Source organism: Neodiprion virginianus, chromosome 5 (assembly GCF_021901495.1).
Source record: "Neodiprion virginianus isolate iyNeoVirg1 chromosome 5, iyNeoVirg1.1, whole genome shotgun sequence".
NCBI classification, from domain to species: Eukaryota; Metazoa; Arthropoda; class Insecta; order Hymenoptera; family Diprionidae; genus Neodiprion; species Neodiprion virginianus.
In genome coordinates this window covers 5872351-5888198 of record NC_060881.1, presented here as the reverse complement: position 1 = coordinate 5888198, position 15848 = coordinate 5872351, and the positions used below count along the sequence as shown (strand labels likewise).

Sequence of the window (15848 nt, the reverse complement as noted above, 5' to 3'; positions counted from 1 at the left end):
GCAACTGTAAAGCAAGTATCTCCTCCATCTATCCTTCAACCAGAAGTGCGATTGGACTGTCCTGATTATTAGCGTTAATAATCTCGGCAATTAATACAATGTGTTTGGAAAATCGTAAGAATAATCGCTATTATCCGACATGCTGCACTCGTTGCAGGAAGATGGTAACGCCTGATTAACGTAAGGCTGTGAAAAGCGGTTGTATTGTTCATACAGAGTCTCGTGAGAATCTTAATTGTTTTATTAAATTAATTGGACGATTAATTCGGATCCGTTCTTTTCCGTTTCTAGGAAACCTGCAACGTAACGTGTGAGAAGAATTCATTCGTTGAAATAAAAATAATTAACGTCGTGCGCTGTGGTTAGTTTTTTCTCTCACGGAAGCTTTCATATTAATTTGATTGCTTTGCTTCTTTGCTTTTCCCTTACGTTTTTTCTCCTTCTTCTTCTTCGTTTTTCTTTCTTTCAATCCTTATACTTTCTCATTCCCGCGCACCCGCCTTAGCCGACTATAATAACCATACCGGCATAGACTCTTTCCCGTAGGTGCTATCGAGCTCGTTTTCTATATATGTATATGTGAAATGTATAATCATTACGTCGTAAAGTGTGCGCAGTAATTTGATTTTGTAATTGCACCGAGTCGAATTTCCTTCACTGAGAATTCAATTTTTCTCTCGGGCATTTCATTCGTATGGTTTTTATTTTGACAATCAGTTTATTCATTCGTATTATTTTTGCATTTTGTAACAGGTGTGATAACGAACATTTAAAATTTGCTTGACAATTGATACATCGTGTTGGATTTTTCTTCTTCTTTTTCTTCACCGCCTGGCAATTCAAGCGGAGAATCAAACTTTCTTAACTTTCTTGATTAGTCGTGCAATATTGTTAAAAAAAAAAAAAAAAAAAAAATTAAAAAAGTATGCTTCAGTGCTACTGCAGCGAATAGACTCCATCGCGAGGTACCGACGACGACCCGACCGATGACGCGGTGACGTATAACGAGATAGACTGAAGGAAGAAAAAAGCGTGGAAGAAAATAAGCTAGAAGACTCAGGAAGGAGGAGAGGAGAAAAAGTGATAATAATAAATAAAAATGGAAGTGTTCACGGAGAGAAAGGAGACACGCAACCCGTCGATACCATCCCGCTCCCGTAGTTTCGCATCCCTCGGGAACCATGGTGTCGATATATGTATATATACGTATATATATATACATATACACGTATACCCTATACCGTAGTCTTGTGAGAGAACACGAGGAAAGGATGGAATTGATTCACCGAGGCTATAGAATATCCCCGAGACAAGGTAATGAAAAAAACAGGATCCTATATATATAGAGCTTTGATTTTCTGCAGGATTTAAAGAAAAAGGAGCGCAGGATTGAAAGAAAAAAAAAAATCTTTCACGCAATCAATATCTCGCGTCTCGTTCTGGTCTTTCTTGTTCCACTATTTTTCTTCTTATTTGTGGATTCCTACTTCGAATTAACGGTATAATCATTCCCCAGGATCGGCTTCGAGAAATGAGGGAAAGAAAAAGAAGTAGAAATGCAATGAAACCACAACAGGTGTAAAGTAGTTACCAGCCCAGCTCGTTTCAGGAATGATTTTTCTCGTTCCTGATCGCGATGACGACGCGTTGTCGAGAACTGCAGTAAAAAGGGGAAAGAAGGTATATTTTCTATAACAAAGAAGGGGGGTAACGGCGAAGGGTGAATTATACCCATGCGATATGAGGCCCCTTCACGCCCCGTGAAAGGCGGCATTGGCAGGGGTGAAGCGGTGATCTTGTCAAGTATATAAATGCGGTTTCATTTGCGATAACGGCAATCGATGTTGCCGCTGATATAGGGGAAGAAGAGGGAGAGAGGGAGAGAGGGAGAGAAAGCAGGTCCCGCGACCCGGAAGAATATCTTCCCCCGTTGCTCTCCTTTGTCACTGCAGGAATAAAATACAGTGGGGGAGGAAATATTATGCTTGAAGAGGGGGGAAAGCGAGAAAAAAAATACCTATGTAGTATACACACATATTTGTATCGCATAACCGGGGGAGGTTGATGATGCGCGTGAAGAGGGGGGACAATATTTTTTAGCCTTATCATACAAGGCTGCGTACAACGAATTTCGGGAAAATACGGAAGCTGGAGGTCCTATTAACAATCTCGCAACCCCCTCATTTGTCCAGCAGTCCCTTAAATCCGCGAATTTGCGTAGAAATATATTACCCAACCTTTTTCACACCTCTTGCTACATTGTAAACGAAAGAAAATTATAACAATTATTTCGATACGTACTCTGTGGTCGGTTTATGGTGATTAAGGAGAGGAATTTTAATCCTCATCGCAAGAAGTGGTATTCTTATAACTCCTGTATTATATGAAAGATAGTAGATTATTCATTATTTTATCCGAAAGGATAAATATTATTTTTTTCCGAATAATGAATACAATGTTTCAATTCATTGCACTCGAAACGATTAACGATTGAAATATCCGCGTAATTAACACGATCAGGGAATCGTGTAAAATTTTTTTCGATTATTTCTTCCCTTCGCAATTCCAAGCGCAAAATTCATTTCCGACGGAACTACGGAAGTAGCTCGTTAACTGCCATGGATGCAATATAACGAAGATAGATAGATATAGATATATGTTATATGTATACGTATATACGTATATACGTGTAGAAGGAACGCAGAGGAGTAACTTATACAGGTGCCTGCTGTATAAGTTATGTATGGAGTTACACGGGCATGTATGTACATACATCACTGAAATACACCTTCGCTGAAATGTGCAAAGTAACCTCACTCAAAGTTTGTACTAGCCACATACCTACCGACCTAAACTACCTAGGTAGCGAGATGATTTATACGGTGTTAGATGCCGAGGTCGCGAAACAGCAAAAGTCCAGGATCTTGTTGAGATTCAGCAAAGCGAAAACGAGTGCGGCAAAATAATTTTCTTTGCGAAATTAAGAGTGCCAAAATCAAGGAAACACTCGCAATTTTAGATTCTCCTCGAATGAACACGTAAAAAAGAGAAGTGAAAAAAAAAATTTCTGCAAAGCTCAGCAGAGAATTAATTATGATAGATTGAAAGAAAAGAGGAAGGAGAAAGAAACGATGTAATAGAAAAGAAGATGGCAAAACATGATGAAACTTTCGCAAGTTTGATGTACACAAAATTATTTTTTGCAATACGTTCAAATTTCATTCGCGTTCGATATATTTTCAAATAGAAATTAATACGGTGAATATCGTCTTTCGTGAAAGGCGTTAGGAAGAAAGGAGGAGCAAAGAAACAAAGGAAAGCGAGTTTCAAAGAGGGGCTGGAAAAAGATTAAAAAATTTTTGAAATTCATCCGCTACGAAATGAAAAATTGACAAACCCATGTATGCATGCATATGATATATGGTACATTCCTGGAGATATATCGAGGCGCGATTTATTCGTGGATTAAGAGCGACACGTGTATAATATATATGTATAATACTTGACCACCTCTTTCTCTTCTGTTTAGAACGCGTACCTAGGTATAAGCTTTTGTTTGTCCATTGAAATTTTAAACCATAGTGACAGGGCTTGTACGTGACGATGAATTACGATCGGATGAAAACATCCATTTATTAGAGTCCTTTTCTAATTCTCTTTTACACGCGAATAGCGAGAATAGCGCTGCGAAGCTTTCTCCAACATTACGAGAGCACCGTTTTTCAGGCGTACTTGGGTGCGTGGAAAAATCTGACCCGATTTAAGACTCAAGGAAAGTATACGGGCAGGTCTAACATCTTCTCAAGAAAAATCGCCAAAAAAGCAATCCTTCCACTTGACAAATTTATGCCAGCACAGCTCTCAAGCTCTCCTCTGAACTTTACGGTTAAATGATTTCTTCTTCATGCGGTGGATATCACCGGGCTCGACGGAACTGGGACGAAAATAACGCGGGTATATGTCTATAAACGAAAACTTATCGCTGCGGGATCTCACCTATATAGCTATATAGCTTTAATATATACATATGTATATTATATGTATATGTTATATGTGTAATAAGCGATGAAAATTGAAAGTTGAAATCGATGAATGACCACGAACGTTTGAAATAACGTAGAAGGATGAGCGGAGAGAAAATGATAGAATTAAACTAACCGATAATAAACTTCGCCTCGTCGTGAACATAAAACTGACGTATATATGTAGACGAATCTGCATCGAGATCGAGCTTAATGATTATCTTGTACTCGATGTGTTAATCTCGCGACATCATCGCCCTAAGCTATACACTCCTATAACGGTATACATTGTAATTATGATTCTGATCGCGGTGATGATGATTTAAAGAACCGTAATTCCGTGTAACATTTGTCGAAAAGAAGTCAATCAGGCTAAAATAAAATTTTCAACGGCTGAATACTCCAAATTTTTTCATGAAAATTGTATAAAGTATAATTCAAATATCGTTCAATTATATACTTACAGTTTGAATAAATTAATTTTTTCATTATACTTGAAAAAAAAATTTTTAAAAATGTTTTTTTTTCCCTTTCGATCCCATGTAACTCCTTGACTAAAACTGATCAGATTTTGAATGTAATCAGTCCGGCTGTTTTTCAGTTACTCTTTTAACGTTGAAACAAAAAATTATGCTGCCTCGAGAACGGATTAACAGATTTCGATGATTCTGGTCTCAACAATTTTTCTTAGTTACAAAAAGAAAAATAAATAAATTTTCACTAGAAAATGTTTTACGGACTCTAAACGCATCCCAGCAGCAAGTTTTCTTAAGCTCTTCTCATCAAGGTCAGTGAAGTTGACCACTTGTTAAACTGAAAAATGTGCGGCTCCGCAAAAGCTGCGGAGCTTTAAGCTCCTTTTGAAGAGGACGGTCCGATTGTGGGGTAGTCGGCATATCGCAACGAAATGGCTCAGAGGTCAGGATACCGTTTCAGATGGACCGGGATCGAGTCACGCCGGGAAATGCGCCTTCGGCTGTAGTTCACCACTCTCGTTCTACGGTCTGTGCAGGTGCCTCCTCGATAACTGTGACCTGAGTACCTACGTATGTACTTACCGAATTGCTTCGGAGTGTTACAGACCTCCTGATTTTCCCGGAAAATTTACACGATTTTCCATTTCGCCCGCTGCGCCTGATCCGTCATTTTGAGTTTCGCGGTTTTAACCTCGTATTTAAATCGAGTCCAGTTCGAAGTCCCCGAGAAATATAAAAAATGTATTCAATAGTACCAAGCTTCTGATTTCGATGCATTATTTCAAATTTGTGATTCGGGCAGTGTATAATATACGCTAAGAATGACTAAAAATAATCGATTTTCGGTTAAATCGAATGCTTTTTCTCCGATTGATCGGGTACAACAGATTATTTTTGAAACTCGTTTAATCGACCGACTCGATCGAGATTTTTTTTACTCCTATCAACGACGCAATACAATATCAACTTATGTGATTCAAGTATCAATTATTATCTAAATTATAATAAACAAAAATAAACTATAAATTATCAAAATACTTTTCCGCTATTAAGACTATATACTGAAATTCACAAAATTTGGCTTTCAAATGCACCGTTTCGCAAAAAAAAAAAAAAAAAAAAAAAACAGTCAGACAATTCAACCCAGTCGTGTTCGATTATTTTTTTGGATTCGATTAATCGATGCATCGATTATAGTTATCCTTAGCCAAGCGGCCATCGCTAATATACGCCAGTACGGAATTAGGGATGACGATGCGAAAAGTTTGGAACATCGGAAATTCGTCATGCGGCAAATTCGGAAACCCTTCCTTCGCGCCCCATTTCTACTTCCATTTGTTTGAATTTTTTCTCAGCTTATACCAGGGACGGACATCTGTTACCGGGGTGTTCTCGACGTTAAACGCACCCTTAAAGGGGAGGCCCTGATCCCGTAATACGAAAGGCATAATATTTATCGGAATCGCATCTCCGCAATACCCTCAACGTGATCCTTCAGTTTCGAATTCCAGTCTTCAAGCTCGTTTTCAAAACAAAAAACAATCCGCTGGTATAAAACACCTCGGAGAAGCATCGACGTGGAAATTTGGACCGATTCTCCTTCCGTTTTTTCCGCACCCTTTTTTTCCCGGAGACAGAACAGACCGGAGGTCTAGCTTACATTTTGCTTCGAGAGGCAAAATAAAAGATTCATGAGCGGAAAAAAATTGGCGAGATATTCGGTAAGATTTATTAATTCAAACCTATACAAGATTATTTCATTTCGTTTTCTAATTCCATTGAAATCATACGCATTATTATTCAGACTTAGGATTGGCTTTGATTGGAAGTTCTTTTTCGTTTGTGGAAATTAAACTCACCCTCCGTCGGACAAATCGAAAAACTTTTCACTGGCTGTGATTAAGAATTTTCCATATCGCCCCGCAGAGCTTGTCACCTGATTCCATCTGTCTATTACTAGTTTTTTTCTCATTCCCGCACTGTTAAAATTTTTTGCATAAAACTTCTTACACTGTATTTGAAGTTTTATTCGGATACGTAACAATGATATCACCGTAAATTTACTGTTTATTCAATTTACCAATACAATAAATTTACCACGCAATTTAGTAAATTCAAATCACTTTCTTCTATTTTTCCTATAAATTTTCGTCAAATCAAAAATTTTCATTGTAAATTTAAGACAAATACATAGTGATTCACGTCTCTCACCGAATTTGTCAATTTTCAACCCGATTTCTTAAATTAACAACTCTTTTGTACCGTGAATTTGTAGTAAATTCAGAATAACTTCTAACAGTGAGGAGTAAACCTTTTGGAAGCGAAGTCTCTTCGTTTGTATAATCAGACTTGATAACGAAGAATCGCGAACCGCGCGTGGCGAGCGATTCAATGCAATTTCCGCATTATGTACTGTTGCTGGATTTCTTGTGTAGGTATGACGAGATAGAGCCGCAAGATTGCAGGAAGGCGAAAACCGTTACACGTCTAATCGAATCCCCGGCGTGTAGGCGTCCGGCGGATGTGTGGGTTGTTGGTAACGGAAGAGCTACAGCGACGCGTGAAACGTTGTTTTTATTTATTTATTTTTTTGTCTCCCTCCCTCTCTCTCTCTCTCTCTCTCTCTCTCTCTCTCTCTCTCTCTCTCTTTCTCTCAAGTCCAGCGCGCATACATGGGTTTGTTATCTTGGGCATCAGCCGCGTGTTTCCGTCCCTGAGTTTCGGGCCTTTTCAGCTTGACCACGCGGCTCTCGCCCCTCGGAAGCAAAAACCAATTTGAAATGTAGGCATCCCATCTGCGCCAAACGGCTCCGCCATTATATCCCGTGGCTCGTATATTGGCTGCACACTTGCAGGAGTTCTGCATGCAGGAAACCTCTTCGAGATTAGAATTAACGGCGCAAATATCGTTCGTTTTCGCCGATAGGCGGACAGGCGGGTGAACAGATGGTCAGAGATCAACGGCGTGTTCTTTACCTCCGCACCCTTATTTCTTATTTCTTTTCAATTTCTTCGTCTTCTTCTTCTCCCTTTTGGCAAAAGGGTCGCAGGGTTCCTACCTCGACCTTGAAAGTCTGAGCCAATCCGAGGCATGAATCTTTGATAGAAACTTGTTTGAACGAACCCGAAGTTTACGCGATTCTCGTCCCTTGGAAGAGTTCGATTGTCTTTGAGAATCTTGGGGTGGAAAGTGGAGGGAAGTGGAACGACTCACTGGCTTCAGGGGTGCGTGGTTACAGAACCGCGGGCAATATTCGGGGATGGGAGTATAAAATGACGGTTGTATAAAAAGCTCGTAAATTTATCGAATTTCGTATCGTAAAACGGACGCCCTCCCTCCCTGTTGCTTGTGCTTTCCTTGTTGTTTGTTTCTTGAAGGATCAGTCGTCGATTAGAATCTTTTAAAAATCACAAGTTATATTTCATTTCAACCGGTAAAATTGCCCAGCCCTTTAATTTCCGTTCATGTTCGAGAAACTTCTTTTTTATTCAAAAGATTACACAGCTGCGCATTGGAAATTTAGCTCTTTTTCACGCTACCTTTTTTACCAATTCTTTTCTGCGGTTCGGGATTTTTCTACTATTCTACGTGATTTTCCCCGGGCTTGTTGTTCTTATTGTTGAGACGTTGGGAACTACGACGGGGAATCTGAAACGCACGAATTCCTCCGGTATTCCTCTGTCTGTATACACAAGGATACGAGGCCGCCAAACCGAATCGCGACCCTTTACACATTGGAGACACGTCTCCTTTTTTTTCTATCCATGTGTTCGCTCCGTCGGAGACATATATTTGATTCATTCCACCTCGAAGTAATTCACCGCTTATATTGTATGAAAATTAAGACCGAAAGTATTGGACCGAATCTTTTATTCACGCGAAGTGAAATTAAAAACTTTTGATCTTGATTATCAGAACTGATTTCGTTTAGATAATTTTTTCCAGTTGTAGACAACATTATTTAAATAATTGAATTCAGCCGAATCGACTTCACTTTTCATCCTATGTCCAATTATTCTTTCTTCGCACTGTTCAGTAAGATATTTGTAAATGAAACGAAACGAATTTCAGGAACATCTTCGCGGTGTTTCTGAAACGGTGAGATTCTTGAAAGTTCAATCACTCACGGTGAAAAACACTTTCCAGATTATCGATTTAATTTCTCGTCCATTAACTACGAACGTTGGTAAATGGTTTGAACTTGAAAGCTGACGGATACGCGCCCTCTGCAATTTTCATCTCGATTTAAGAAAACACAGTGCACGGATGAATGAACTCGGTGAAAAATTTTCTTCCGTCGGAATGAATTCATCTCGCACATGCAAAGATATAATCCGTGTCTCCAGAACGGTGAAAATCTTTGCGTATCTTGTATGTACGTATACGAATTACTGGAACAGCTTTTTGCGGGGGTTGAAAGCGTGGTTTTCCATTAGCGGTTGTCCGCTTCGTTTCACCAATTTTCCCGCTAATTCTTCCCTCGTTCTTTTCACCAAACACTCGTTTCCCCGCAGCTCCTTGGACTCGTTTGCCTGTTTACAGACGCTCTTCTCTATAGAAATTCGATACGGGCATTCTCGCCCCATCCTGCGCACGTAATGTTCGAGGACCCATTGTGGTATCCTATTTTCATCATTTCATTTTTCCCCGACGCGTATAACCGCCGGAACCACTTCGTCCCGTATGGCGAACCCAAACGAATCCAGAGATCCTTATACCCGACCTTGATTTATTCCCCCGACCTCAACCTTCGATCGTTTTCCGAATTTTCGGGATTCCGTGGCAATGATTCAACGATGAGAATTTAAAAAAATAATCACCCACAAAGTGTACTCCTTTCTCGTTGCCTTCCGTGTCTTCTTTCATTCCATTTACATTCGATACTTACATATCTTAATGGGAAACAATAGAAGTGGGACGGTTGATAAACCTTCGGAGGCTAAACGAAAAAAAGATAAAACTTCAATCACCTCTCAAGCTGTCCGATAGATGGAAAGGGAAGGGTAGATTTTTCATCAGTATACATTATCTTATAACCTATCATTTTTCGTCTTTTTTTTTATTCTTTTCATGTTCAACCTTGTCGAGTGCCTAGTGTTCCTACACTTGATACTCTGCAGCTGGATCGGCGAGGTTGGAAAGTAATATATCGCGTTGCGTGACGTTAATTATCAATTGATTTTCCCCATTCTCCATAACTATACCTATATACCCTGGTGGAATTCAATCTTTCACGTCGACGGCGTGTGGCCTTAACGCTTGTTATTACTCATAAGATCAACATATTTTCAGAAGCGGTGAATTTTGTACCAGCGTGTAATTTCTCACGTGCTGCAGGCTAGTCGTAAGCAAACATTTATGTATTAACCGCCCAGGAAGGATCGGAATTTACGTATTTTCCAATGAATTCCTTGTTAATTACTGATATTTAAAAAAAAAAAAAAAATTAGAAAAAAGAAGCAACGAAACGCTTTTGTCCGCTGTATAATAAGACTCTGTGCAAAGATCGATTAATTTGAATAAGTTATTACCAAACCGGGCAGCAGCTTTCAGGGTGAAAGGTTATTAAATTTCAAAGCACAAGCGTGTACCTAAGAAACTATGCCTACGTATAGATACAACGTGCAGTTTAATCCAACGAGGAAGACTTTCAAATTACGAACTACCCCGAAGAAGCTTGTATTACAATATACATATTCAGACTCATCTCGACTTCCGGCTTCCGGAGAATCATCGCAGAAATCGTCTGGGCAACGAAGTTCAGCTACCGATTATCGGTGTATTACAAAGTGACGCGTTGCAAGTTTGATCCCACCGCGTTTATTTTTTTCCTTTATTTTTTTTATCGAATCACGACTGAGGATTTTCTCCGCAGCCTCGGTTCAATTTGATCTTTTAGCTGATCGAGAACCGCGTTCGTCCCGTTGGTTTATTACACTAGATTCGTTTGCCAACGCGGCGTCGACTACGATTTTAATATATACAAATCCCCGCCCTCAATTGCGTGCTCACTGACATTTGAACTCCCAACCGCTGTGCCAGCTGTTCCTGATCACGTAGGTCGGTGATTGATCGAGCCGAAAACCGATCTCTTTTGATCACTCTCTTCGGTCGGTCCAGACTTGAAACGAACCGATAGCACGCGCGAGCTTTCACCTAAAGCGTCTCGTTCGCATCTTTAACTACAAATTTCTATTGAATTGGTATGGCATAAGTAATAAAACGTATCAAAAACGTGCCAATTTCGACAAACAATATTAATAACAAAGTGAAGCTTGCGTTGTTGTGCAGTGCGTTGATCGAATCAAATCGAAGCTGCTGTTCTCTGCTTAAATCCGCTTGCCATGAGAATCGGATTGTCCGATTCTTGTAACCTTTTCTTCTCTTCTGCTGGGAGACTGAGACGACATTGAAAACCTACTGCAAGCCACAAGGTAGATCATACCTACAAATTTAACCCAGCTAACCCACTGGCGTTATGAATTATATCATACACCGTGTGGGAAAAGCTCTCGCCGTGAACTTGTCACATGATACGAATATTTCTCACCTCCGGGGTGAAGGTTCCTCGCTCCATTCGTCTTTCCTTTTTTCTGTATCTCCTTGTATACTTCTCACTTTTTCTTCATTTTTATTCTTCCGTTTTCTACACACACTTTTATTCGAGGGTGCGTGGCATACACGAACCCTCTTGCATGCTGCATATATAGCAGACGAGGTAACTTTACACATGCGAACGCCAATATCCTCTGGCAGATTTACAGCCTCTTTATTTTTTGTTAAATTGCTGTTTTTTAAAGATCGCTGCGGAAATTGCACAGCAGAAAATTACCACAACATATTACACACGGTTCTTGAATAACATGAAATCTATAGAACGATTCAACACACGCTGTTAAGAATTTTTCAGTTTGAATATAAATTTAAAAAACTACAAATTCATATCCCTGAATCGGAAAGAGTGTGAAATTTTTATGTTTCTTCTGAAAATTTCCCTCTCTTTCCGATTCCGGCACCAAAAAATGGGGCTTCCCATTTGAATCAAAATGACCTAAGATTTAATCTCGTTAATTTTTTTTTCCGTCGAATCCCTCGAGATTTCTAGGGGATTTCTATGATTTTTCTTCACCGCGTACGTCATACGTCACTCTATAGATCACTCAATGCTTTTACACACAATTAGATACGTATATTGACGATGCGACGAATTCAAAGGTGAAATAATTGAACGAGTAGGCGTAGCGGGTTTTTAAACGTTACAAGCATAACCTGCTCCTGGACATCAATCACCCTATCAGATTTATATCTGCAGACCTACCCCCATACCAAGGGGGTTGTTCGTATTGCAGGTATAGAAACGAAGGCGTCGTTTTGTACCTGCTGTGACCAGCGCTCACGCTACACTTGCCATAACCCTGCACACAGACGGTCGTAAATCCTTACCGCGAGATTTCACTCCCTGCAAAATTCACTCCTTGTTCCTTCCAATCGTTACACCCATGCCACGCTATGCGCGCGCCTTTCTTCCGTCGTTACCTGCACCTGAATCCACATCCTCGTCATTTTCTCTGCAATGCATTCTACCGATCTTGTTGTTCTTTTCACTTTCGGATCGTCGTCGGCGTTCACTCGAATATCGAAGGCTCGCTGCAGGCGGATATTTACCTTTGTCAACATTGACTTTACCCGATTATGTCCGATTTGTGTGTTCAGGCTTCTCGTGGCTTCACACCTGGCAGAGCTTCGGTGTATTCCAATCGATTTTAGACGATTCATTAATCTTCTTCCATTTCATTTCTAATCCCTCGTCTTATTTCTTTAATATTCAATTTTGATTTGCCTTTCGCTATGCTTATGACCTCACTTCGAGTGATCCAAAACCTATTCCAGGTTATTCCGATCGAAATGCTGAAGGATTCGGGCTACAGATCCCATTGAAAAAACCGGTCCCCAGCTCGTGGGCAAGCATCACATTTATACGAACGTATGCGAGTGGCCAACGCATAATATCAATTTTAATCTCCGGTTCGTATAATCAGAGTGCGGCGACGGCCGGCCAAAAGCATTGTGTATATCACCGACTCGAACACCGTTATTCACACGCAGGATCACCGTCCGCCTACGCATTAGTGATTTATTATCACGGTAAGAACTGATTGTGAGACTCGTTATTAATTGACCTTGGCTAATCTAGCACGCGGCAATCACCGCCACTGTATCGTTACGCTCTTTTTTTCCCTTCTCTCTGCTTAATAGAACGTTGTTTGAAATTTATTTTCTGCGTTAAAAGTAATTTTTCTTTTTTGCTCGATTTGTCGTAGGAAAACAGTCAAAAATAAAACATGGCAAATCAGAGGTCAAATTGAAACGTCGAATCTCGGGAAGTCGATCAAATCGCGGACGATCTTCTGGATTCTTGAATAACAAACAAAAAAAAACACATTGCAAAACTCGACTGATCCAGCCGAGTTATTTATACGATATATTCGACTTTCAAGAGATCGCGCATAATCCGTAAATTGTATTAGATTTTTTCTGCCGTGATGATCCGCCTGCTCAAAGGAAGAACCAAAAATAGCGGTGGCTGCGTAGGTGTAAAAATATCCGCAAGGAATAGAGATAAGCGTGCATTAAGTGATCCAGACGTGAATGAGTAGCGGGTTGTACGAGGTACCGGAAAGAAGAACCGCGCTTCTCCAAAGTCACTAATGTCCGGAGAGTGGCAGGGAGGGGGTGTACATATGACCTCCAAAAGTGCACTTCGGGGTGCGATAAGACCTCAAAGTAGGAAAGTTTTGAGTTGGTGCACGACTGCGGCCGCGAGAGTGGAGGCACCCTTAGTTACCTTATTACGGTTTGCCTTAACGAAATTACTTTGGAGTAAAATGAAGATGCGGAGGAGAGAGAGTGAGAAGAACAATCAAAATATGAAGCGAGATAGAGAGGGATGGAGAGGGAGAGAGAAGAAATTGGAACAAGAAAATTTCTCCCCTTTTGCGTGTACACCCTGCGTACGATCTGAAATTTGATTTATTTTTATCATCAAAACAATTGAATATAAAAAAAAAAAAAGAAACGGATATTCTCACCGTATCTTTTTAATGGGGGGAAAATTGCTCCGGCTGCTTTTCAAGATTTTTCTTCAATCTTTGCGTATGCCTGAAAACGAGGAGCATAAATCTCAGCATTGCTTCTGGTTTTTTTTTTCTTTTTTTTTCATTTCTTATCTCGGAGCTCGTGTGCCTACTGTTTTTAAATAACGAATACGTGCGTAACCGTGATTCGTGAATTATTCAGACCGATGACTCCAACCAAGCGATAAATATAATTCTTTACATGGTATATCGCCAGTCTGATACCACCTTATATTCATTGAATCTGACCGCCGAGTCTGAGAGAAAAGTTTTTCGAGAGGGCGCCTCGCGGATTGCTGAATTTTTTATGGCAAACCACTTCGCGGTGGTTCAAGATCGGAATTGAAGAGTTCTTTTCTTAACGAATCTATACCCGTGCAACGCTTTTCGCTCGTCGGGTATATACCGCTGTAGCAGAAGAATGATATGGAATGGGAGAATGAATATAAAGATGCAAGACGTGGAGATGGAGAGGAAAAAGATTGGGAAATGCAGAAAAGAACAAAAAAAAATTATCACAATTCTGGAGAAAAAATAAGCGAAACATCGAAGGGAAAGAAAAATGCGTCGACGCGTAATAAACCGGATCTCAGTCTCTCTCTCTCTCTCTCTCTCTCTGTCTCTCTCTTTAACCCCCGTAAGTCATGCTTCGGCATTGCGGCGCTGCTATTTATATATTCCTATAGGCGTAGGAATACCGAATCACGGTATTCTTTGGTAAAGCTTCAAACGAAAGCTTCTCGCCTATTATACGGCATAATAAATTCATCCGTCGTTCTCTAAATAGCAGCTCGAGGCAAGTATCTGTTTATGTATTTAAATTTCCCCCCGCCCCCCTGTTTCATTGTGTATTTTTGGCTCGAACGTCGTCACATTCGCATGATTTTCAATTTTCAGCGATTCGAAAATCATTCAGCCTAATCGACTTCAACCCGAAATAATAATTTGAACCCTTGAATCATTCGCATATTTAATTTAAATTATTATTCGTCTCAAAAACTTTTATAAAACATATTTTAAACAATATATACCTAAACTTTTGTTCATCCGTATCAAAAGAGCTGCGCATCTACTCGGATTGTAAAAATTTTTCGCGTCTCCGATAAAGTTTTTATTCGCTTTGCTCACATATCGGTATAACAATATACATATGTATACGTACGGTGAAACAAGTGTAGGTATAACGTACCGGCACAATTGAACCGGGCTTCCAATCATCGATATTCTCTACGTTTCCAGTCATAGTATCTATGTAAAATGTACATAGTGCTGAACATACTGGAAGCAAAGCAAGGCAAAAAAAAAAGAAGAAATTAAAAAGAACCATTAAAAAAAAAAATCGAACCATGCGGCAACACAAAGACACGAGGCATTGTGCCCATATACAGGTTACGAAATTGAAACGAGTTCAATCGGTTTATTTTTTTATACCTCCATTTTTTTTTCACATCTATCCCTTCGCATCTGTACGTACGTGTATGTTTTTTTTTTTTTTTTTTCTTGCCATTCGAATAAATGTCTATAATCGCGTTTCGTCCGTTAGGAATTTTTTCAACGATCAGTGCCAGTCAAAAAATTTTTCAACCAGACAGGCAGAAAGCAGGGGTTTTAATTTCCGATTCGAACGCACGGTGTGACAATTTTTCATTCCACATTATCTTTGTCAATGTGCTTACAAACACACACACACACACACACACACATTTCCACGCGTCGAAGCTCGTTAATCTTACATTTATGCAGTTATTTCCGCGGGTCGTCCCGATTTAACGCCCGAGTTTACTCGATCAAATTGCTATTTGCTTGACCAATCAGCTTCCGTGCTTACTGTTTGCCCTGTGTAAATGTGTTTGTAAAATATCCAATGTATTATTTATCCCCGCAGGTTTGTAGTGTCGAGTTAATTCTCTCTCCGCTCCATATTTTCTGCCCGCAATGTTTTATCGCATGCGGTACAGCCCGTACAATACGATTGTCTAAAAATGACTGAAACTATTTTAACCGTTGAAAAGAAGAACGGAATATCCCGGTTAAAAAAAGAAAAAAAAAATTAACAACGAATTGTTACCTTCCGGCTTTTGATCCGCAAGCTCGAAACTCCAGGCGCGCTGTCAATTTGTCAATTTCTGCTAAAACCTCGAGTTGTAACAGAACGGAGTAAACGTCATTCGATATTTGACGAACTCTGTTTTGCAAATAGGCGCTAGCATCGTGC

The 15848-nt window shown here is 39.9% G+C and overlaps 2 protein-coding genes across 6 annotated transcripts in view; one reads left to right on the top strand and one right to left on the bottom strand.

Annotated features, from left to right (window-relative positions):
- The window catches only part of LOC124305338 (uncharacterized), a 115718-nt gene that overhangs the window by 80087 nt on the left and 19783 nt on the right, over positions 1-15848 (top strand). The gene's annotated exons all lie outside the window — the stretch shown is intronic.
- Positions 1-15848, bottom strand: part of LOC124305324 (leucine-rich repeat-containing protein 15-like) — a 117070-nt gene that overhangs the window by 99199 nt on the left and 2023 nt on the right. The window lies entirely within an intron of this gene.